This window comes from Haliotis cracherodii, unplaced genomic scaffold (genome assembly GCF_022045235.1).
Source record: "Haliotis cracherodii isolate W230 unplaced genomic scaffold, xgHalCrac1.p SCAF_22, whole genome shotgun sequence".
In the NCBI taxonomy this organism is placed as follows: domain Eukaryota; kingdom Metazoa; phylum Mollusca; class Gastropoda; order Lepetellida; family Haliotidae; genus Haliotis; species Haliotis cracherodii.
The window spans coordinates 3148014-3171840 of record NW_027266278.1 but is presented as its reverse complement, the minus strand read 5'-3'; the positions used below and the strand labels follow the sequence as shown (position 1 = coordinate 3171840).

Below are 23827 nucleotides of genomic sequence, written 5' to 3'. Positions count from 1 at the left end.
CCACGAGCAAGGCTATGGTGCTGACAAACCTAGAAACATAATCGGGGCAAACCGGGATTCGAACCCACAATCATAGGTTTCTGGCGTGCCCAAGGGACGCAACCCTGCACAGCGAATCGCGGCGCCTTAGACGACTGGGCCACCCGTGCCCCCGGCAGGTCTAAAGATAATGCCATTCTCATTACAACACTGCTAGGTACGGAGCGGACAGGCCATCTCTGTAAGCTAGTTAACCAAAACAAAACTCACTGAATGTAGTGTGCAGTGTATTCAATCATCATGGCATGTTTGATGAAGTCACAACAATTTCAGCAGGTTGGCCGGGCAATGTGGACAATAATTTATTGACTGGTTAAGTCTTGTATAATGGACTCTACTCCTGATTATAGAGATTGTTTTGTCGATTGTGTTTACAAACATGTCACGTGTTCATTGATATTTCCCGTGGATAAACGGAGATACGAACAAAGCCATTACTTTGGTAATTTAGACCTTTTATATTCATACTAAGCGATTATAACACTAAGAATGTAGTTTCTCCCATACTTAAAAAAGAGATTTTGGGAGAAGATGTACATTTGCTAAGACAGAAGACGAAACTCGAAATTACTCAGAATCATTCTCATGTCTGGTTTCTGATGGAGAACAATAATCAAATCGGTTTATTCCGCTTACCCCGTGATGCTGTGGTCGGCATTGAATTCAGGTTAACGTAATTAATGCGAAACAGAAATGAGATACACCTTGATTTGAAGAAAACAGTGAACATATTTATATAAGGTTCATTACTGCCGTCGGGTTTGAATAGATGACACGTTTTAAGGATAGCAACTTCTTTTATTCTTTGTCACGACGTTTCAGAGCTACTTCTTGCCTCTTCATCAGGTGAATCAGCTCTGAAACGTCGTGACAAAGAATAAAAGAAGTTGCTATCCTTAAAAAGTCCTTTATTCATGTTCTCTCTACTTCTAAATGTCTATCAAACACTTCTGCCGTCGGTTTTTTTGCTGGCCGAGGTTGGTATGGGAGTAAGTGAGTATGTTTTATGTCGCTTTTAGCAATATTCCAGCAATATCACGTCAGGGGACACTATACATGGGTTTCGCAGATTGTACCCATGTCGGGAATCGAATCCGGGTCTTCGGCGTGACGAGCGAACGCTTTAACCACTGGGCTACCCGACCGCCCGAGGTTGGTATTGGATTGAGTGGAACAAGTTCGGGGACATATGCCAGTAGTTATCCTTTAAATTTCAGAGTTATCCTGTCCGTGGGGGATTCCTGATCATATGATATCATACATCAATAACCATTTCTTTCTTCTCTTTCAGGAGTCCCCCCTCCAGTTTCGGGTAGAAGAACCCAGCCACCCGGAGTCAGTCTGTAACAAGCCGTGCGCCTTCTACGAGGCAAGACTCCCATTCGAAGGAGACCCGTGCTGCTGGATGTGCAGCCCCTGTAACAAGTACCAGTACCTTCCCACCAAAGACGCATGTGAAGAATGTCCATGGGGCACGCTACCGTCCTGGTTAAAGGACGAATGTATTGAGATCCCTCCCCGCTATCTGCAGTACCATGACGGAATCGCCATCGCCGCCATGACATTTGCCTCTCTTGGAGTGATAGGGACATCCATGGTTGTTCTGGTCTTCTTCATCTACAGTGACACTCCTGTGGTCAAGGCGTCCGGACGCGAGCTAAGCTTCGTCCTCTTGGGTGGAATCCTCTTCTGCTATGCAATCACCTTCGTGTTGGTGTCAAAGCCCATGACGTATACATGTGGAACTCAGAAGATAGGAATGGGGCTTTGTTTTTCCGTATGCTACTCTGCCATTTTGACAAAGACAAACCGAATATCTAGGATATTTCGAGCAGGGAAAAGGACTGTGAAAAGACCCAAATTCATCAGCCCTGAATCCCAGCTGGTCATATGTGGTAGTTTAGTGTGTGTCCAGATACTCATCGGACTCGTATGGCTTCTGATAAGCCCACCTAAATCTATACCCTATTACTCAAACAGGGACGACCATCAGCTAGTGTGTGAAGGAGCTGTCGGCTATTCCTATATGATAGGCTTTTCATATCCTATTCTTCTAGTGACTGTATGTACATTTTACGCGTTGTTCACTCGCAAAATACCAGAAGCCTTCAACGAATCCAAATACATAGGGTTCACCATGTACACCACTTGCATCATATGGCTTGCATTTGTAGTCATCTACTTCACGACGGCGAGTAATATTCAGATGCGACTTGCCACCATGTGCTTCTCAATCAGCCTAAGCGCAACAGTGGCGCTTATATGTATGTTCACCCCAAAACTGTACATAATCCTACTTCACCCCGAGAGGAATGTTCGTCAGTCCATGATGGCAAAAGCCGCCTTCACCAAGCCTAACAATGCTTCCGCCTTGAGAGTTGATTCTGGTACGCAATCTGACGGTATGTTTGAGGATGATGAATTCATGGACTAGTCCATGAGTAAGTCTTTTGTTACTAGCATGTACACATCCTCAAATGAGCACTCTGCCTTTATCCACGTTTACATTTAACACTGCATGAAACGATTTTCGGAAAGATTTCCAAATTGTAAAATATTTTTTTCGTGCTGTGATATTTATTGCGTTTTTCAACTATTCCAGAATGTAAAATCATTGTTTTCATGTTGTGTTAAAAATATTGATTGACAAAAAGTTTCAATTAACACAGCATGAAACGATTTTGGGAAAAGTTTCCAAATTGTGAAAAAAAATATTACTTGCTGTGATATTGTGTTTTTTCAAAGTTTTCCTAAATGTAAAATCATTCATTTCATGTTGTGTTAGAGATATTGATTGTCAAAATGTTTCAAAGATATGAAATATTCTTAATAATACTGTGACGAGTATAAATGATGATCCTATTTAAATGCTTAAAAACCCTTGGGCCGAGGAATGAATGAGCTGTATTATTACTGTCACGAATTTAAAATAGTCTTATAAGGCATGAACTACTTAATCTGCGGAGAACGGTTGTTTTGGAGGCATTGATATTCATTTTCAGGATGTATAATATGGGGGTTTACAATGTATTCTGTAGGACCTAATGGGTAGAGGATGTTTTGTCCTGAACAAGAATGTGAGTTTTTCTGTTTAAACAAACGGAAATGAAGTAGGTCGTTAGATTATATTTTCGGAACAGTAATTTCTTTTACATCTCGGAAAGGACAGAACGTGTTTCTTTTATACATTCAAAACATTACATGGGCAATTTTAACCCAAGAATTATTTTCATTCCAAGGAAATCGCAAAATAATTTCTTCCACTTTTTCCTTGGCCAAAGAAAAGTAGTCAATCCTTAGCAGAGTATATTTGATCACTCAACGGATGCTGGTGCCGTTGTGTTAAGAATGTCAAAACTACTCTCAAAGGCTTGGTCGGCTGGAAACGTCTAAGAGACAACTGGACGACTATAACTTAACAGACAGATGAACTATAGTTGTATGAAAGACTTAGGTGTTCTTTTACCTCGTTTGAGTAGTGTGTGTTACAGTACTGACAGTCTTGAAATAATACTGGATCTGGTTTCTGCACTATTACCTTAATACCCTCTACACGTCAGTTCTTAAACATACATTCATTGTTACTGGATCACACGCCACGAAGTGTGTGTGTGTGTGTGTGTGGTTTGTATCTGTTTGTCTCTGTGTGTGTGTAGTTTGTGTGTGTGTGTGTGGGGGGGGGGGGGGGTGCGTGCGCGCGTGCGTTTGGTAGTGTGTGTGTGGGTGTGGGTGTGTGTGTGGGTGTGGTTTGTATCTGTCTTTCTGTGTAGTTTTTTTGTTTGTTTGTTTTTTGTGGGTTTTTTTGTGTGTATGTTGGTCGAGTTCGAGAACCATCATAGAAAATGTCTGTGTACAACTCTTGTTTGATCAGTTCTGCACATTTCTCGGAAACCACTATATATTTTGCAGAATACAGAATTATTGAATAGCCTTCGATAGAGTTGAAGCACCTGTGTTGCGTTTGCAGGCAAGATACCTTACATTATTTCCCCATAAAACTTTGCAAGTGTGTTGAGCTAGGTTTTGCAAAGATTGCGGGGAATATTAGTGAGTCTGTCTTCTTGTTTGAGCTCAAGCGTTTTAGGAAATAACTCAAAATAATTCGACATTGTAATCTACTAATCTTTAAGAATGGATGGCACCAAACGCTTTGTGACGTTTCTGAGGAGACACGACATATCCAGTGTCCTTTTTTAATATCAGTTTTACTCGCTCCCTCACTCACCCAATACTCCAGTTGCAGAAGCAAATGGTGACACGTCTTACCTTTATCCATCCATTCGAGTAAGTTTCAAATAACAAAATCGATGACACTGTTAAGGTCAACACAGCTTTTATGTCTAACACCATTGACCTTTACAACTGTTTACATATTCTCCGGACAAAAACAGAAGGAAATGTTAATGGTTCGTTTTTCTTGTCAGTGATTGATTATATACAGCCCCAAGTAACGCACAGCATCCACAAACAAGGCATCCGACATTCCTTGTATTTAGAGGAAGTACTTTTTCACACTGGAGAGATGTCTTTGAAATTATCTTTTCACAAATCAATAGCAGTAGATGTTGGATAAAAGAACCAATCTAAGCTGCCCACTGACTTTATTAAAAAAAAAGAGTTGAGAACGATTCCGGAGTCTTCATGAAATAGACAACCAGTCGGTATTCTTATTAACCTAGCGGTAGAGACAAGGTAGATTGAGTGTTTCTGTATTTTTAGAAGTGGGAATTAAATACAAGAGTTATGTGTTTTCAGTTGGAGGGGGTAATTTCTTGATCTGGAGCCAATTACCTTTACCTTCGCTGTGAAGGTACTTGACATAACCTCGGTCAAAAACAATTACGCGTATATTTTCGTATGTCAATCATTATTCTAGTAACAGTAGCATGTTATCATTGAGAAAAATTGCTCCGATGAATGCTTCATTTTAGGGACTGATTGAAAGGCAGAAAAGAAATTGACCGAAATTCTTTCTGATTTCTGAAGAGAACTCGATCATCGGCGGTCAATTAATCCAAAAACTTCGTCCTCGTAATCTCCTAAACACGAACTTCTTGACAAAATTATTAACTTCTAGCATGTCCTTTTTCTCTGTGCCACCATGCAATTCGTCAGGAAAATCGATTACACGAAAAACACCTCTTACGTATCTGGTGAATGTTTCGACTTCTACACCAAGGCAATGTCATTTTTTCCAGTTGCCAAATGCCGGTTTGGTTAAGTCATTTTTTAAAGTCTTCTCATAGTTTCTAAGTAAATTTGTTCCGTGACCATTTTATCTCCTTGTTGGTAGCTGTCAAGAGTTGAGATTGCCAACTGTTTTGCTCAGAAACTCGATTTCCTTATAAAACCCCATTTGGGAGGGCCTAATTTGTCTGGACCGCCATGACAAGATACTTCAAGCACTGGAAACCATGTACAACATGCACCGTCTGATCATCCCCTGGAACGCGCCATACATGCCGTGCACAGCTGCCTACTAAACTCCGTAACTGACTTCCTGGGCGCTATTTGGTAGTAATCAGATATTTTTTGCACATGTTAGTCTATCTGGGAATTTGTTGGTGTAGTTGGAAGTGATTTGCAGCTACACAAGTGTCCACGGGCAGGTCATATACTGATCCGGAACAGGGTTCTTGGGTTTGGTGATAGAGAGGTGTCATCTTGGCCGGGACTTACACAAGTGAAGGAATTGGGTTGGTGTGGTTGAGTGTGCATGTCAGGTACTTGTTCATCACTGTTCAGTAATGAAGTGTCAGTTAATGCGTAATTGGCAGTTTAACCATCGGTGTCAGTCTTCTGCGTTACGTGTGTCTCAAGATGCTGCCAAATTTAAGCATGTTAATGGGTAAGTTCAGGAGTTTACCGGACGCCAAATATTGCATCCCACCAAAGGTACGCAGATAATTTACACTGCAAATCATGCGGAAGTTAATTATACAACGGGTCCATAAAAGGTATAAAAGGGGCCCGTGAGAGACAAACCACATATAAAAGGGGCCCGTGAGAGACAAACCACGTATAAAAGTGGCCAAAGGGGAGACATGTCACAAATAAAATGGGTCCAAGGGGAGTCAGGTATAAAATGGGCCCAAGGAAATGAATGAATGAGTATGGTTTTACGCCGCTTTTAGCAATATTCCAGCAATATCACGGCGGGGGACAGCAGAAATAGGCTTTACACTGGGCCCAAGGGGAGACAAGGCAGGAATAAAATGGGCCAAACGGGGGCCCATCAGGAATAAAATGAGCCAAAGGGAGACAAATAAGGTATAAAATGGGCCAAAGAGGAGACAAGTCAGGTACAAAGGGGGCCCAGGGGGAGACAAGTCAGGTATAAAAAGGGCCAGGGGGAGGCAAGTCAGGTATAAAAGGGGCCAGGGGGAGGCAAGTCAGGTATAAAAGGGGCCAGGGGTAGACAAGTCAGGTATCAAAGGGGCCCAGGTGGAGACAAGTCAGGTATAAAAGGGGCCAAAGTGGAGACAAGTCAGGTATAAAATGAGCAAAGGGGAGACAAACCATGTATAAAAGGGGCCCAAGGGGAGACAAGCCAGGTATAAAAGGGGCCCAAGGGGAGACAAGCCAGGTATAAAAAAGGGCCCAAGGGGAGACAAGCCAGGTATACAGGGGCCCAATCAGCACCCACTGACACGAGCATTGAGTAATGAAACCTACCATGTCCCTGACTGAAATAAACAAAGTCGACCCAGTCCTCTAACCAACTGACCTGTAAAGTAAAGTCAGGCAAATAACCTCCAGCCACTGAATATATCACTACGTCTGTTGGTGCTGCTTACAAATCAGTAGATCAGTTGTAGGACTACTATTACCTGGCGACCGTGAAGATCCGGGGTAGAATAGGTCTTCAGGAAACCATACTTGCCGTAAAAAGGCGACTATGCTTGTCGTAAGAGGCGACTAACGGGATCGGGTGGTCAGGCTCGCTGACTTGGTTGATGCATGTCATCGTATCCCATTTAAGTGGATCTGTGCTCATGTTATTAATCACTGGATTGTCTGGTTCAGACACGATTATTTACAGACCGCCGTCATATAGCTGAGTGCGGCGTAAAACAACAAAGTAACAGACAACATTATCTGGCACTAGAGTTAAGATGTACCATCAGTTTGGCACGAGAGAGAGAGAGAGAGAGAGAGAGAGAGAGAGAGATGCAAAATGTTAGCGGAACACCTAAAAGCCAAATATTAAAAAGGAGAATGCTCCACTTGTGGCATTCGTCGTAATATAACATGTATCGTTATGATATTCGTTTGAGGTCGTTATATCCTCGGGTAAGTATCAAGTCAGTCATTAATTTTTTAGATAGCAAAATGTCAGTTGAATTGCTAGGCAGGGAATTACGATTTGTTTAGGATTTGCATGACCCTCAGACATGTTAGATTTCCTTAGTAATGGTAGTAGTTTGTTGTTTAACGCCGCAGCCAACAATAATTCCAGCTACATATTGTACATGACGGCGGTCTGTATATAATCAAGTCTGGACCAGCCAATCCGGTGATTGACATCATGAGCATCGATCTTTGCAGTCGAGATACAATGACACACATCAACCAAGTCAACGAGCCTGATCACCCAGACCTTTTCAAACCCGATCTTTACGGGTCAGTAGTAGTAGTAGTATCATAATGGAGGTGGCTGCTGCGGGCCATACATCTACACAGCCAGTTGGACACCTTCACCAGCAGGAAAGGCGTCCCTAACAATGCACAGCCTGCCTGTAAAGAATCAATAGCTGTTAAGTTTGCCTCGTACTGCCGGGTACCCATACACAGATCAACATCAGCAACATGATACAGGATCCTGGAGGTCGGAATGGGCGTGGTTACTCTTGGTCGTCCCGACCTTGACCAATCACGTCTTGACCCATGCTGTTGAAACCGATCCCATAGCCTTGTGATGGTGCTTGGCGCAACATTGAAAACCCTGACTACAGCTGATCGGGATTTCCCTGCATGCAAGCGGCCTATGACGGCCTTTGCACTTGTCTTAATCTTGGCATGTTGTTGAACTGTCACTGTTCGATAGACGCAGATGCCAGGCAATCAAAAACCCTGCACTTAAATACCGTTCATAGTGCTCTTGCACGTGCAGCTCCATGGGTCTTTTGTTAATGCACTGGGTGCGTTTTTCCGAATCGTACGTGTTTCCGGACTTATGGTTTGCATGTCCTTGTTGTGACCATTTTGATCCGGGAAATTTGTCACTGACACTGTAACACATTGAACCTCTTCATTTTGCACCTCTTGGTCCGCTAATTTTGCTTTCGTGGCCAAACATATCAATATTCCGTTCCTTTTTTTGAAAAGTATATATACTGTCTATTTTACTGTCTTTCTGTTTTATAAACTATTTAACAATGACAAACATTTACGAATGGAAGAGAACAGATGTTCATTACGCTTTTGAAACCAAAACTTAATTCAAAAGTCTAATTTTCAAAACTTCCCCATGTAGCTCAATATGTATTTGTGCACTGTCACCATAATGTATTTATGCCTCCAACTATCGTCACTAATTATGACGTCATAGGCTTTATGACGTCAAAAACATAATGTTGGCTGTCGCCTAGGACATAGAGAATACTAGACTTATTCTCGTCAGATACCATTTTTACGAAATGAGTGGACTTTCCATGGTATCTGACCGAGCGAAAGCGAAGTCAAACACCATAGAAAGTTCACGAGTTTCGTAAAAATGGTATCTAACGAGAATGAGTGTGATATTTTATTTATTACTTTAAGTACATAATAACTTTCGTTCGTTGACAGACCAAACTGAAACCGGTTGCAAAATCCGGCTGCGCATGAATATTGATCATGGGCATTGTTGACATTTCTTTGCATTCGCATTAACAACATGCCCTTGTTGTTGTGTTTGCAAACGTACAGCACCGACGTTCAAGATCTTTTTGGGAGAATTTCTTCAACTTATGGTAATTCAAGCGCATTGTTAATAGTACGCAGGACAACAATAAGAAAATTTTAAAAGTCACTTTAGCGCCGTGCTTTGAATATCGGACCAACGGTCGCTCATTCGCACTGCCCGCGTCCCGGCTATGCAATTAAAATGGTTCGGTTTCCTTGATGTATCAGCTGAATTTATTTCCTGTCCGTACCATTTTGGAAGGGGAAATCGTGTTCGACAAAGACATTCATGTTAACTGTACTGAAGACGTGAAAATCAACAAACTCAAATTTGCATGTCAGTGCACTTGACAGCTTCGAACGAAGGGCAAGGTCACCACCGGAATAAGAAAAGATAACCGTGATCTACTCATAGCCTTTTACGCTAGAGAGAGGGAATGGTATTGTTCATATTTGGGATAGATTTTGGCCACATAAACGGAAGTCAGGCACACTTCTATGGAGTTTTCGAATGATTTGTTTCGGAAATGTTCACCTTAAGTGGTCTGGTCGTGCAGTCGTGTATGTTCATTCACAAAATACGCTTCGAATGGCGACACTGATGGCACAACCGGAGGATCGAACTTAAGTATAGATATCTGTCCAGATAGTTTAAACTGATTTTATTTCACCACGCTTATCCTTTTACGTTAAATCAAATTGAAGTCGCGAAAGTGGTCGGGTGCGTCACGTTCATTGGGACCCTCGATCCATCGATAAACATTGCATATGGATATGCATGTCTCGATTATATCATGTCTGCAGTAGCTCTATGCTGACTAATATAGAATGCAAAGCGAATTTAATGCGTGTGATGATCTCGTTTGGTTTAATAAAGTGTGTGTAAATGTCTCTCGATTTCGTGAGATTCCTTCAGTTCTGCTTTGTAGATGAGAAAGTGAATGACGTCTCGCGATTTTTTTAAGTATGAAAAAAGTAGTTCCAGTGTGAGGTCACGGTTTTCCAATCAAAACTAATAAAACGAGGTCAACCTTGTACGACACACGTGTGACATACGGATTTAGTATATTATCATCCGTATCGTCACCACGTGGATAATAATACGTTTTACTTCTCACTCTTTTGTCACAGTTACGTCATAGGCATTATCATCCAAAACTGGCTCCCACGGGAGATATCGCTTGGAGTGAGATCAAGCGATATCTACATTGGAGATATCGCTGTAATTAAATTGCTGCTGTTAGCAGTACTTTTTACACTTAAGACACTGCTTTTTACTGTCTACAAACTGAAAAAGAGTTGGAAGAATAATGTTGGATGATAAATAAAATCTCACCTTCGTGTCTTTTGATATCAAATATGTCAATACTCGTTGATATATTTGATATCAAAAGACACTCGGGTGAGATTCTCTCTATATATACACCACTCAACCTTTCGTAGGGAAACGTTTACATTGTTACAAAACTTAAAGGAAGCAGCTTAGTTATGTAAAGGACTTCACGTGAGGTAATATCTGTGTCGTGTGTTCAATGGGAACAGGCAACTCTGACCGCTAGCCTTGACAAATGGAATATGCAGTCCCAGGTTTAAAAGTGAGATACACGGAGATACGATAACAATACTGCCAATATTGTATTATTTACAGCATCCGGTGGTCTCAAAATGAGTCCAATATCGTTATCGTGCTTGACTCAGCCGGACATGAAGTTCAAGATGACGCGTATTCCCGTGTCTCGCGAGACTATCACCTGTGTGCCGACACTGGGAGATAGTTCGGGTTTCCGGTCAATTCATACCGTGTATAGACCGGATTACCTGCCTTTTTCCATTTCCCCTGGACGAGTTATCAAGATACAAGTCACGTCGAGATTTGTGCAGTAAAGCTAACTTGATGTGATTCACTGAGATTTCATTAAGATGCTCCTCCGATATTACCAATTCAAACATATTTGCAGGCATAGAGAGACTTAATCGAGTGTCGTTGTAACCTGAATTCGCGTCCTGTGGGTCTCGCGAGACGATACGGTATTGTAGATAGGATTAGATAATGAATAAGGTGATGTTGGGAATTATTTACGGAGTATTTGCGCGTGCTAAACGTGACTACGTGAGCTGGATATGGGTTTAATTGGGGATGTCAAATAGAAGCTTGGGTCAGTGGCTTACTGAGCAACTTGAAGTTTTTAGAATGATTTCTAATTTGAAAAATATTTAGCCATGACATATTATTCAAGCCTTTCAGATTTTAATCATGTTTTTTGGCGAATCGTTTACGGGAAACATGTAGATACGACCGTCATGTTTTGGCAGAACTGGTAAGTGCTCAGGATATGGGTCGCCAAGTTAAGATTAACCGTCTTGAGTCGACACACAGTGTGAGAATATATTACGAACCACTGGTATTACTGTCGATATATTAAAATGAAAATATTTGATTAACCTTCCTGGCTGCTGTCTCCTTCCTGATGCTGCCGCTGACGCTTCCTCCACACTCGGCCTCAACATGTCCTCTCACTATTCCGTGAACTCTTCTTTCTTCTTCACACAGTTTCCCTCTCCCTGTCTCAAATGTTCCCCATTTTGTCTTGTCACCTCCTCACACTATTCCCCAACCCTTTCTTCCCCTGTCGACTTCTTCCGTTTCCTGCTCATCCATTTGCATCCTGTATTCATAGGCTCCTTCGCCCGTCTTCCTCTCATTTTGCCCTACCGTACCCGACACCCTCATTCTTCCTGTCCCACTTTACCCTCTTCCTGCCTTCTCTCCCCAACGCTACTCCTCTTTCCTTCGTCCTACCTTACTCCTCACCCCTCATTCTTCCTCTCCCAGTTTTCACTTTTCCTGTCTTCTGTCTCCAACGCTGCTCCTCTTTCCTTCGTCTTACCCTACTCCCCATCCCTCATTTTTCCTCTCCCACTTTTCCCTCTTCCTGCCTTCTCTCCCCAACGCTGCTCCTCTTTTCTTCGTCCTACCCTACTCCCCACCCCTCATTCTTCCTCTCCCAGTTTTCACTTTTCCTGTCTTCTCTCTCCAACGCTGCTCATCTTTCCTTCGTCTTACCCTACTCCCAATTCCTCATTTTTCCTCGCCCACTTTTCCCTCTTCCTGCCTTCTCTCCCCAACGCTACTCCTCTTTCCTTCGCCCTTTCCTACTCCCCACCCCTCATGCGTCCTCTCCCACTTTTCCCTCTTCCTGCCTTCTCTCCCCAACCCTTCTCCTCTTTCCCTCGTTGTGTGCCCCACTCCTTACCTGTTTCTCTTCATCTCACAACCACCTTCTTCTAATGCCTTGCCACCCCCGCGTCACATGTTTCTTCCATTTCTTCCTCGCCCAGCCTGCTTAAACCGTCACACTGCCACCACACCGTTCACACCAACCTCACCCCACCCTCCTGCTGAAACATGTATCTCCCAACCCAACTCCCACACCATGACCCTAACCCCAAAAATGTTCTTTCTTTCCCTTATTATTTTTCACATTTCACATTTCCAATGTTTGTTTTGGTTTTGGTTTGTTTGTTTAACGCCTCACTCGACAATAGTTCAGCTATATGACGGCGGTCCGTTCCCGTTCCCGTTAGTCGCCTCTTACGACAAGCATATTCGCCTCTTACAACAAGCATAGGTTGCCGATGACCTATTGTAACCCGGATGTTCACAGGTCGTATCAGGCAGTGCACGTACTGGTGTCAGTGTTACTTTCAGCTCTAATTATTCGCGTGACCATGAAAGATTTACCTAATAACTGCTTCCGACACCAGGTGGACAGCTTGATTTATGGGGTAACAAGTCCCGCGGAGTGATCTCAGTAATTACTTTCCACTAACTGATTATATTGACAGTAATCAATTACTGAAACAGTGATTGTTACTGGAAAGGAGATGGCTGTGTGCGTTGGTTGCCGTCACTGATGAGTTGTATAGCACTCAGTGACTTTCAGCAATATCCATTACCTTTTCAATGTTGTGAAACGCGGAGTTTACGCACATTAATAAAAAGCAACAAACGCCCTTTTCATAATCCTGAGTCCGAGTTAGAATTGACATGCAGCAACCCATGCTGACGTGGTTGATGCATGTAATCATATCCCAATTGTGTAGAACGGTGCTCACGATGTCAGTCACAAGATTATCTGGTCCATACTCGATTATTTCCAGACCGCCGTCATACAGCTGGAATATTGCTGACTGCGGCATTAAACAACAACCAAACAATCAATAATCACGATTCCGACTATATCATGAGCATGTGTCTATTAATCACTATCAAACAATGATGATACCATGTGTTCGCGAAAAGATCAGCATTTCTTGCCCCAGCTGGTCTGGTCGATTATTTACCAGCCGCCGACTGCGGGATAAGTCAACGAACAAGTGAGTCAGCATTGTTCTACGCCGCTTTTAGCAATATTCCAGCAATATCACGTCGGGGGACACTAGAAATGGGGATCACACATTGTACCCATGTCGAGAATCGAACCCGGGTCTGCGGCCCGACGAACGAACGCTTTAACCACTAGGCTACCCCATCGCCCCATCAACGAACAAACAAACATGGAAATATAACACACGCTTACATCAATATCTGATAACGCTAAAGTTTTCTACGACATACCTTTCTGTACAATAAGTCCCCATGGTCCCTGGTATGGTGATCACCCTTCAGTGACTGACGATCTCTAGTCCATTTTTATATTGTGTTGTTCACTAATACTTACTACTTCTTAATATTCTCAACTAGTTTTAAGTCGAATCTGTGATATTCTGGTTATTGTACTGTCCATCGTTGACAGCTTTTTATTTTTGTCTAAATATATGAATCATTAATGTATAACTTCTAGTCACGATATGCCGATGTAACGTTAAATATCAACTCACTCACTCACTCACTCACTCACTCACTCACTCACTCTATTCCTTTTCATTCCTATGCATATACATTTAGAAAGATGAGAGAGGCGATGCTTGATGAAAGTGACTTACATTTTCATGATCTTTTCACGGTTACACGTTGAAAACAAAATAATTTTCTCGCAATAATCGATTAAATTAGTACTTCCAAGCGACCAACTGACCCAGATGGTTGTTGGTATAGTCCAATATAAACAGCCTTCTCAATATGACTAACACGGAACACAGTGACAGAATGCATGCTTCACATTAATCTAATCAAACCTAATAAACGTCAAAGTCCTGAATGACGTGTTCTTCAATACTCAAAATCGTACACTCCAAGCGTGAGAGAGATGGCGGACTGATGTATTAAAAACACAAATAATGACGTTTGTGGTTGCTGATGGCTTCAGTCGATAGTCCATTTTGTTGCCCAGTTACTAACGTTCCGTCTTTTTAACACTCCCCGGAGATTGAACCCCACTGTCCACAAGGACCATGACGGTCTATAAATCCAAGATTGAGTTTTGAGAGTATGTACAAACTGTATCAATCTACTTAACGCATATCTCTAAGGTACTCTGTCGCCATTGATCGTCCGACCATGTTGTTATCGACAGCTAAAGTACCTCTAACGCTCGCTATTGTACAACTCAAGTCAGGTTAATGTTACAACGCAACTCTTCAATCTTACTTCATTACGTCGGGAGGAAGAGCAGGTGGCCCAGCGGTCTAAGCCGCTGTAATTGCCTTTGCAGAGTTGACCTGTTGGGACAAACTGGTATGGTTTCGATCCTTGTTCTTCGCCTGATAATACCGGATTCGACCCCATTATGATGCATTATCAATGTCTTTGTTTGTCCACCAAGCTCGCATCTCTCCGACCTGTGTCACTATGAGGCTTTGTGGTTAGTTGATAAGACTGAGATTAAGACGACGCTTGAGTGCTGAAGGGGGCTGTGGGATAGTATTGTGGTGAAAGCGTTAGCTCGTCACGCCGAAGACCCAGGTTCGATTCCAGACATGGGTACAATGTGTGAAGCCTATTTCTGGTGTTTCCTGCCGTGGTATTGCTGGAATATTGTAAAAGCACTCACTCACTTGAGGGGGGTGTGAGAGAAACTGGTAGTGGTTGAAGTGTTTGTGGGGTTTAGGGGAATGACGGATGGTTGGGGTCTTAGCCTATTGTTGGGGTTTAGTTGAGGGGAAATGGGTGGGGGAAAGCTGACTGTTTAGGGGATAAGAGGGTAAAGATATAAGTGTTTAAGCTACCTGTTGTATTAACTACTGATATATTATATTGCCAAAGGAGTGTCCTTAAATCAGAAATTGCCTTAATAACTGTTCAGGATTATTTGTTTTTGTTGGGTGCTGAAACTTATCCATTCTGTTATACTTTATTGCCCAGAGCTGTAGCTAGTTCCGGTTTAAGGAGGTCAAGACTATCGAGGTTCTCATGTGTTGGCACAAATAATGTAATGTTTCAAACACACGTGTCATCTTTATCTCATGTCTGAACCGTGAAGATCCGGGGTAGAATATGTCTTCAGCAACCCATGCTTGTCTCCCCGTGAAGATCCGTGTAAAATAGGTCTTCAGCAACCAATTCTTGTCTCCCCGTGAAGATTCGGGGTAGAATAGGTCTTCAGCAACCCATGCTTGTCTCCCCGTGAAGATCCGTGTAAAATAGGTCTTCAGCAACCCATTCTTGTCTCCCCGTGAAGATTCGGGGTAGAATAGGTCTTCAGCAACCCATTCTTGTGTCCCCATGAAGATTCGGGGTAGAATAGGTCTTCAGCAACCCATTCTTGTCTCCCCGTGAAGATCCGGGGTAGAATAGGTCTTCAGCAACCCATGCTTGTCCCCCCGTGAAGATCCGGGGTAGAATAGGTCTTCAGCAACCCATTCTGGTCTCCCCGTGAAGATCCGGGGTAGAATAGGTCTTCAGCAACCCATTCTTGTCTCCCCGTGAAGATACGGGGTAGAATAAGTCTTCAGCAACCCATGCTTGTCTCCTCGTGAAGATCCGGGGTAGAACAGGTCTTAAGCAACCCATTCTAGCCGTAAAAGGCGACCATGCTTGTCGTAAGAGGCCAATAACGGGATCGGGTGGTCAGTCTCGCTGACTTGGTTGATGCATGTCATCATATCTCAATTGTGAAGATTGATGCTCATGACATCAATCACAGTCTGGTCCAGACTCGATTATTTACAAACCGTCATATAGCTGAAATATTGCTGAGTGCGGCGTTAAACAACAAACAAAAAACAAACAAATCTGATTTGTTGCACAAGACAGTGGCGGACAACCCCAAATCGTGTACATTTAATTTCAACAGGCATTGCCAACTGCAAGATAAATTGTTACTAGAACTTTGAATTCTGTAGTCACACACTAAGGGAGGGAACAGAAGTTTCAAGAAAGTATCATCGCATACGTTTTCCTTAAGCCCCAACTCAGGAAAAGACAAAAGTCAACAAAAGACTTTTTCATGGTTTTTACAAATAACATTCCGTTATGTCAGGATAGTCGACGCCCCAAATAGAGGGAATGTGAGCTTTTGGGAAGCAGTAGAGATTGAACAAAGGGGTTTGGACGCCACCAGTTTGAAATAAGATCAGCGTCACCTTCGCCAGTTATCTTGAGATCTACGTGCATGTGTTCACCCCACATGAAAGAGACACGATGAAGCTTCTGGTCACCATGCCCTTTGTTTAAGGCTTTGTCTGAGATTACTGTTTGAACGTGAAACTTGTGCATTAATAAGTGAAATGTGATGTGAATGCATATGCGATGAATCTTGCCTCATGATGCAGCTGTCATATATGTATTAACATTCATGCACCATGAAACGTACGGTATTTTAAATCAGAATAATGAATTGAATTAATTTTCTCTCTACATCAAACAAAGTCAGAGACTAAAACCAGACATTGTGAACATGTTCGCAAGGCTTATGAACGAAGGGGCGTGGTTTTAATGCAACCACAGGCTAACGATGCACCGACTTCATGTTATATATTTACTTTATACGTCACTCTTTTGTTTAAACGATACATTAGTTTTCACGAATGGACAATGTGGTTGAGCTATCCATCTGTTCATCATCTTGAACCCCAATTTCATTTGATGTGCTCTTAGAATTGACGAAACTATTTTAACAGTTTTACACTGAATGGATGACTCTATAATTTAGTGGGAAAGTGTAGCCAAAAGATTTTGGAACCCGCAGTGTATGTCTTGTAAATGTGTAATTGTCAGTCTCAAATAGCGCAACACGTGACGCAAAAAAGTAACAATTAAATATTATTATTTTTATATAATACTTAAAGTATTGTGTGTAATGTTGCGTTACATCATGTTATTTTGCGATGTTCAAAGTAAAGTTGTTAGATAAACCTTTGATGAGCTCGACAAGAACTAAGAAACAGATTAACATGCATATCCTTATTCAGGGCTCTAAACTTCCTATAATCCAATTCGATTGATACAATACCCATTAAGGGTCTCGTGCATCACGCAAAGACGACACACAGAAACACATGCCACGTGCATCACACAAAGAAGACTCACAGAGACACATCCCACCTGCATCACACAAAGACGACACACAGAGAATACATTCCACGTGTATCACTCAAAGAAGACTCACAGAGACACATTCCACGTGCATCACACAAAGAAAACTCACAGAGGTACATTCCACGTGCATCACTCAAAGAAGACTCACAGAGACACATTCCACGTGCATCAAACATAGACGACACACAGAGACACATTCCACGTGCATCACACACAGAAGACTCACAGAGACACATTCCACGTGCATGACACAAAGACGACACACAGAAACACATGCCACGTGCATCACACAAAGAAGACTCACAGAGACACATCCCACGTGCATCCCACAAAAAAGACTCACAGAGACACAATCCACGTGCATCACACAAAGAAGACTCACAGAGGCACATCCCACGTGCATCACACAAAGAAGACTCACAGTGACACATCCCACCTGCATGACACAAAGAAGACTCACAGAGGCACATCCCACGTTCATCACACAAAGAAGACTCACAGACGACACATCCTACGTGCATCACACAAAGACGACACACAAAGAATACATTCCACGTGTATCACTCAAAGAAGACTCAAAGAGACACATTCCACGTGCATCACACAAAGAAAACTCACAGAGGTACATTCCACGTGCATCAAAACAAAGAAGACTCACAGACGACACATCCCACGTGCATCACACAAAGAAGACTCACAGAGGTACATTCCACGTTCATCACACAAAGAAGACTCACAGACGACACATACCACGTGCATGACACAAAGACGACACACAGACGTACATTCCACGTGCATCACACAAAGAAGACTCACAGAGGCACATCCCACCTGCATCACTCAAAGAAGACTCACAGAGACACATTCCACGTGCACCACACAAAGAAGACTCACAGAGACACATTCCACGTGCATCACACAAAGAAGACTCACAGAGACACATTCCACTTGCATCACACAAAGAAGACTCACAGAGGCACATCCCACGTGCATCACACAAAGACGACACACAGACGTACATTCCACGTGCATCACACAAAGAAGACTCACAGAGACACATTCCACGTGCAATACTCACAAAGTATACACAGTACAATCGGTTTTGGTTTATTGTTCAAATACTTTCCGTATCAGAATATAAAATTATGGTTGTGTTTTAAGTTTGAGACAGAAGGGATGTATTTAAATAAGCACCTGTCGGCTCGTGAGTCAACTGGACCCTGTGACCATTCACAAGCGGAAAGTTACTCGTATGTTTTGCTTCACCTACTGGTAAGCCAGGATAAGTTGTGACCTGACAATTACTCTTGCATGACGATGTATGAAGACCGCTCATTGTGAAGAAAGGGGTAGCGGGTGGTCCGTGACAAGTAGTACGATGGATATGCGCGTGTCCTGTCTCGGCTGACAACAAGTTCTAATGGCGACCGACCTCTTTAAAATCTTATGAGCAACATGTAATCAATTTAATCGTCATGACCTGCACGTGCACAAACACGACCTCTCTACCTGCAACAAGCTAAACATGTTTGCCCGTGCACCACCATGGGCGGATACAGCTTTTTTTAAAAGGGGGGTGCACAATTAAGATCTATTTATTGTCTTTGGTGGTAATTTATACAGAAATAAAGACACCCCACCCCACCCCACCCCACCCCACCCTCTGTATCCGCCCATGCACCACCCACCTGTCTCAAAACATTTTGTAAGTTGGTTCAACTCATCCTGGATTGCAAGTAGACTGCCTTCAATGCACTCATATTTTCAATTGACCAAAGTAGTTTCTTAAACTTTAAGGACAAAACATATAACAGGCCTTTTTGTATACAAGAAACGAAAATGGTCTAGTCGAATCCGGGATGATACATACAATGTGGGACATAGAGAGGAAAAGATTTTCAACCATCTCGAAATCTCGAAATATCTCGGGTTAGAGCCATAGTCTAGATCACGGTTGATCTTTTCGTCTGTCGCGTAGCTATTCCTTACTGGAGAGTTGAACCTTGTCAGTGACCTCCAAAGTGATGAACGCCTAAGGCCCGCATCATCTTTCCTCTCCTCATCAAGATGATAACATTAAATACTGTTCAAAGTCTAAACTCAATCACTCACTCACAATAATCTCGAGATACCATCCCACACTTACTCATTTAGTGATTTGAATTAAAACTAAATATAAATCCTCATTTCTTAGGGTTTCTGATTCCAAGTTTTATTGCGATAATAGCGCAAATCCAATATTCTTTTAAAAAGTAGTCGTGGCTGGTCGATAAATTGGATTAATCCTAGCTCTTCTACGAGATTTAGCCATTTTTCAACCAAGACACTCTGCCCTGGCCCTGTATTAACTCATAAAATACTCGATTAACAGAATGGGGACAGTTTGTAAGGCGTCTAAATTGGGTTCCCCTAAATCACATTTTTTCAGAGTAAGTTGCTTTGAAAAAGACATTTGGCTTGTTGCGTCTCGTCGTGGCCAGTAGGCCGTGTTGGGTTTAGTTCATTTTTTAATATTTTCTTCTTGCGAACGACAGGTTTATGAGAAGGGTGTTTTTTTCGTTTTGAGAAGAAAAACCAGAAATCCTATTTTATAAGATTATAACAAGTAAATTACGAAATACTACGGGAAATGATTCAAAATCTCCAAATATGTCTAAATATTTCTTCACGGTTAAAAATTACAATTCCTACCTACTGATCATATTGTTGCGTTATACAGGTTCCGTGAAAATTTTAATTCCACTTCAAAACTGGGACTGTGCCACAAATCGACCTTAGTGCAACAACTATCGTAAGTCTATGATAACGTATGTGAGTTTCAACAATCATAGTTCTGACATCATCACTTAGAACACCTGGTGTCATCGAGGATTTTCGGCAACCCATTCATATATTATTCACTATTTTGTTTTTCACGCCCAATGGAGCCTGTTTCTGCGGATAATGCAGACGGGTAATTCTCTGGAGTTTACGGTCTATATTTATGGAAAGGTTCCCTGGCCAATGAGCCTTAATGTCCTATATAGATACATTCATTCCAGCCCCAAAATAGCTCCGGGTGAGATCAGCTTCTTGTGTCTCTTAGTTAATATGGATAGCTGGTCATACGCTTAAAACAATCTAAAATTGCAGTTTGTATTTCCGCAAAAAATGTGCAATACAGTCGTGCTGCATATGTTATGGGTATCCCTCTATTACCCTGCCGCAAGGTAATACACAGCTATGTGTGACTACTGACTCCAACTTGTATGATAGTCATGATCTACTGAAGTTTGAATAAAAGAAGGTGTAGTTTACAAATTAGGAAGCGTCCATCATACCCACGCACGCCTAAGGCAGTCCCCGATACAGCGTCTCTTTAGGGAGACGTAAGCGTTCGCATGTAATTGCTCTTTAGTTTCCATGGAAACCTAATAAGAATTATAAAGAGGTAAATAAATCTTTTATTTGAACCATTTTCTCATCTAAAATAGTCCAATCATTTCCCAATGAAGTATTTTCCAATTTTATCAAGGCAAAGACATTTATCTCTATAATCGGAAGATGGTTTTCGAATGAGCTTATATGCGTTTTTAATTCGGCATGATGCCTTTAGAACATGTCTTCCTTTTGAAAGGCAGGGGCTTATTTTAGAATCTTTCACTATGTTGTCTATCAAAGAAGAGAAAGGCCACACCATCGATTCAGAATCTTGATATTCGGGGAAGGCAATTACAAGGCTTCACCTTTCACGAAGTTTCCCGCTGCATAACCGTTCTGATTGTTTTACTCTTAAGTAGCGTGCATGTAGGATGTAATAGCCATCGTCTCATAAATCCGCCTTGCATTTTGCGTCATTTTACCAGTGGACGAACTTCCATGATTTATCGCAACCATATTTCACGCTGTTTAGCTGCGGAGATGTAACTAATTTAAGGCCCGGATGGACTAAGCTGGTTCCCGGTTCTCTCTGCGCGTCGTCAACTTGCTTACATAGTGATATTAAGAGACGGAGCCAAGCTTATAGCTGAGCTAGCTTCCACATCTAAAGCTATCACAAGCGTTTAGTTTCGTAGCAGGACGAGTCCTACCGTTGTAGGGTCAGCTGTCTAATGTTTGGCGATTGTTTGTCTTTATTGGTGGAGTTAGGTGTGAAGTTATTGTGCCAGTTTAATCAGACGCCAGCACGGAGAGAGGTGTTGATGGCGCAGTATGGTTAAAGAAGCATAAATATAGTTTCATGTGTCTCAATAAATCGAACTGGTATTTTGACGTGAGACGTTCCCTCCGCATGGCGCCATACTGGCTATGAAGGCTTAAAAAAGCAAAAATCATTTTTTCCGAAAACATAACACGCCAATAACATTTGAAAAATTTAAACGATTTAGTTTTCTTTTCAAATCTGATGAAAACATATGTCGAGGTCGGTAGTTAATATGTACATAGTCGATTTTAAAAATTTTGATTCAAACTTTTTCAAAATATAAAATCTGACTGTCCTTCATGATTTCCTATGTGTATGATTTCAAGGCTTATGTGATATAAGATGTAATCTCTAAATCGTTGTAGTTGTTTCTATTTTGTTCAATTATATGACAGTGTTATATTTGTTAAATATTTGATAAATGTGAGACTCCGTTATATCAAAGTTTGGCTGAACCTTCAAACACCTGATAGCTTTATTCGGGAAACCACCCCTATCGGTTGGGAGCAAATGCAACTAATTGATCGAAAAACATTTGAAAACATTTTATTTGTTTGTACTGGATTTACAACGGATGTATGGCGACCCTACTGGGCCCAGTTTCACAAAGTGATCTTATCTCTGCAACCGTCACCACACCCAACATCTAACTGAATGGTACGCTATCGGTAGCACAAACATCAGTTTGTTGAACCTGCCCAAAACACCCATGACGTTACATCTGCCGTCACGCTTTGACTTGCGCCCCTATGTCGAGACATGTGTCAGAATTCGCCCCAGTACATCATGCTTATCAAGTGACGACTAAACAATGAACGACAGCTATATGTTTGCTGTACGATTTACAGTTTAAACTAAACCTAGCCCTACTATTTGAACCGAAGAATACATATCATCAAAAGTTTTATAAAGTTTTCATCCAAACTGGTAACATAAACAACGAACAAGCATCGATATATGGGAATTTAACAACTTTTATCTTACCCGTGGAGATCCGGGGCAGAATAGCAACCCACTCTTGACGTGAAAGGCGACTATGCTTGTCGAAAGAGGCGTCTAACGGGATCGGGTGGTCAGGCTCGCTGACCTGGTTCATGCATGTCATCGTATCCCAATTGCGTGGATCGATGCTCATGACATCAATCAGTGGATTGTCTGGTCCAGACTCGATTATTTACAGACCGCCGTCATGTAGCTTGAATATTGCTGAGTGAGGCGTAAACCAACAAACAAAACAAAACAAAAAACAACTTCTATGTACTGATCCCAGGTCGTCAAAGAGTTCATTCTTTACAAAAAACTGACAGCCTCCACGAATGTGTATGTCCCTATATTTGTGCTAACGTGCAAAACATGGTATCGCCAGCTGACACGAGATATACACCCTTCCCTACCAAAGCCCACAACAGCAGTTCATGAGACTATGTTACTTTGTTACGTTAACAAGGGCTATTCAGCAGTCTAATAATATACCAATAACCACGAAAACGTTAACGATGAGTGGACCTGTTATGAAAGCCTCAAAATCAAGCCAATGTAGATTGACAGCTGTATTTTAGCGTGTCTCGTGCCCTGGTCGGTATAACTCACAGCCCCAGCACGAGCGTCCTTCACGCTGCCACTGGTGCCACTGCGAGACAGTCGCGACTAGTCGATAAATTGGATTAATCTCAGCCTCACAGTCCCTTCCCCCCTCCCAAATCAAGGCATCTCTCAACCTGGGCGTTCCGCATCTGCCCGTTATTAAGTGATAAAATCTGAGCTTGACAGGCGAGGTGAGGCCTGTTTGTAAGTCGTTTTAATTGGCTTCCCCTTATTCACCATTTTTTTCGGGCTAAGACGTTCTGACAAAGCCATTTAATTTGTTTACTTTCTTCATAAACACAAGGCCATGCTAGTCAACTGGCAGGTTTGGTGTAACTCACTCTTGTGAACGACTGGTTTATAATAGGGATTTTTTTATTGTGATGGAACAATTTAACAAACTTCATCAAAACTGACTTTTGTTGCTTTATAACTCTTTTCTTTACTTTATAACTCTTTTCAGGTAGCCCTAACCGTGGATTATAGAATATCTTGTTAGATTACCAGACGTAAACGCGTGAGGTACAAGAACGGCATTTTTATTCATCCTAATTCCGGTAAATGGATCCGAATCTGTCTGTGTGTCCAACTCGGTCATCAGCCTCGTTCTGAGTTCCATGACAATTCCCAGTTATAGATGACAGAATTAAGGGGTT

At 42.1% G+C, this 23827-nt stretch overlaps 1 pseudogene; it reads left to right on the top strand.

The window, feature by feature from the left end:
• The window catches only part of LOC139471349 (metabotropic glutamate receptor 8-like), a 183775-nt pseudogene that overhangs the window by 156148 nt on the left and 3800 nt on the right, over window positions 1-23827 (top strand).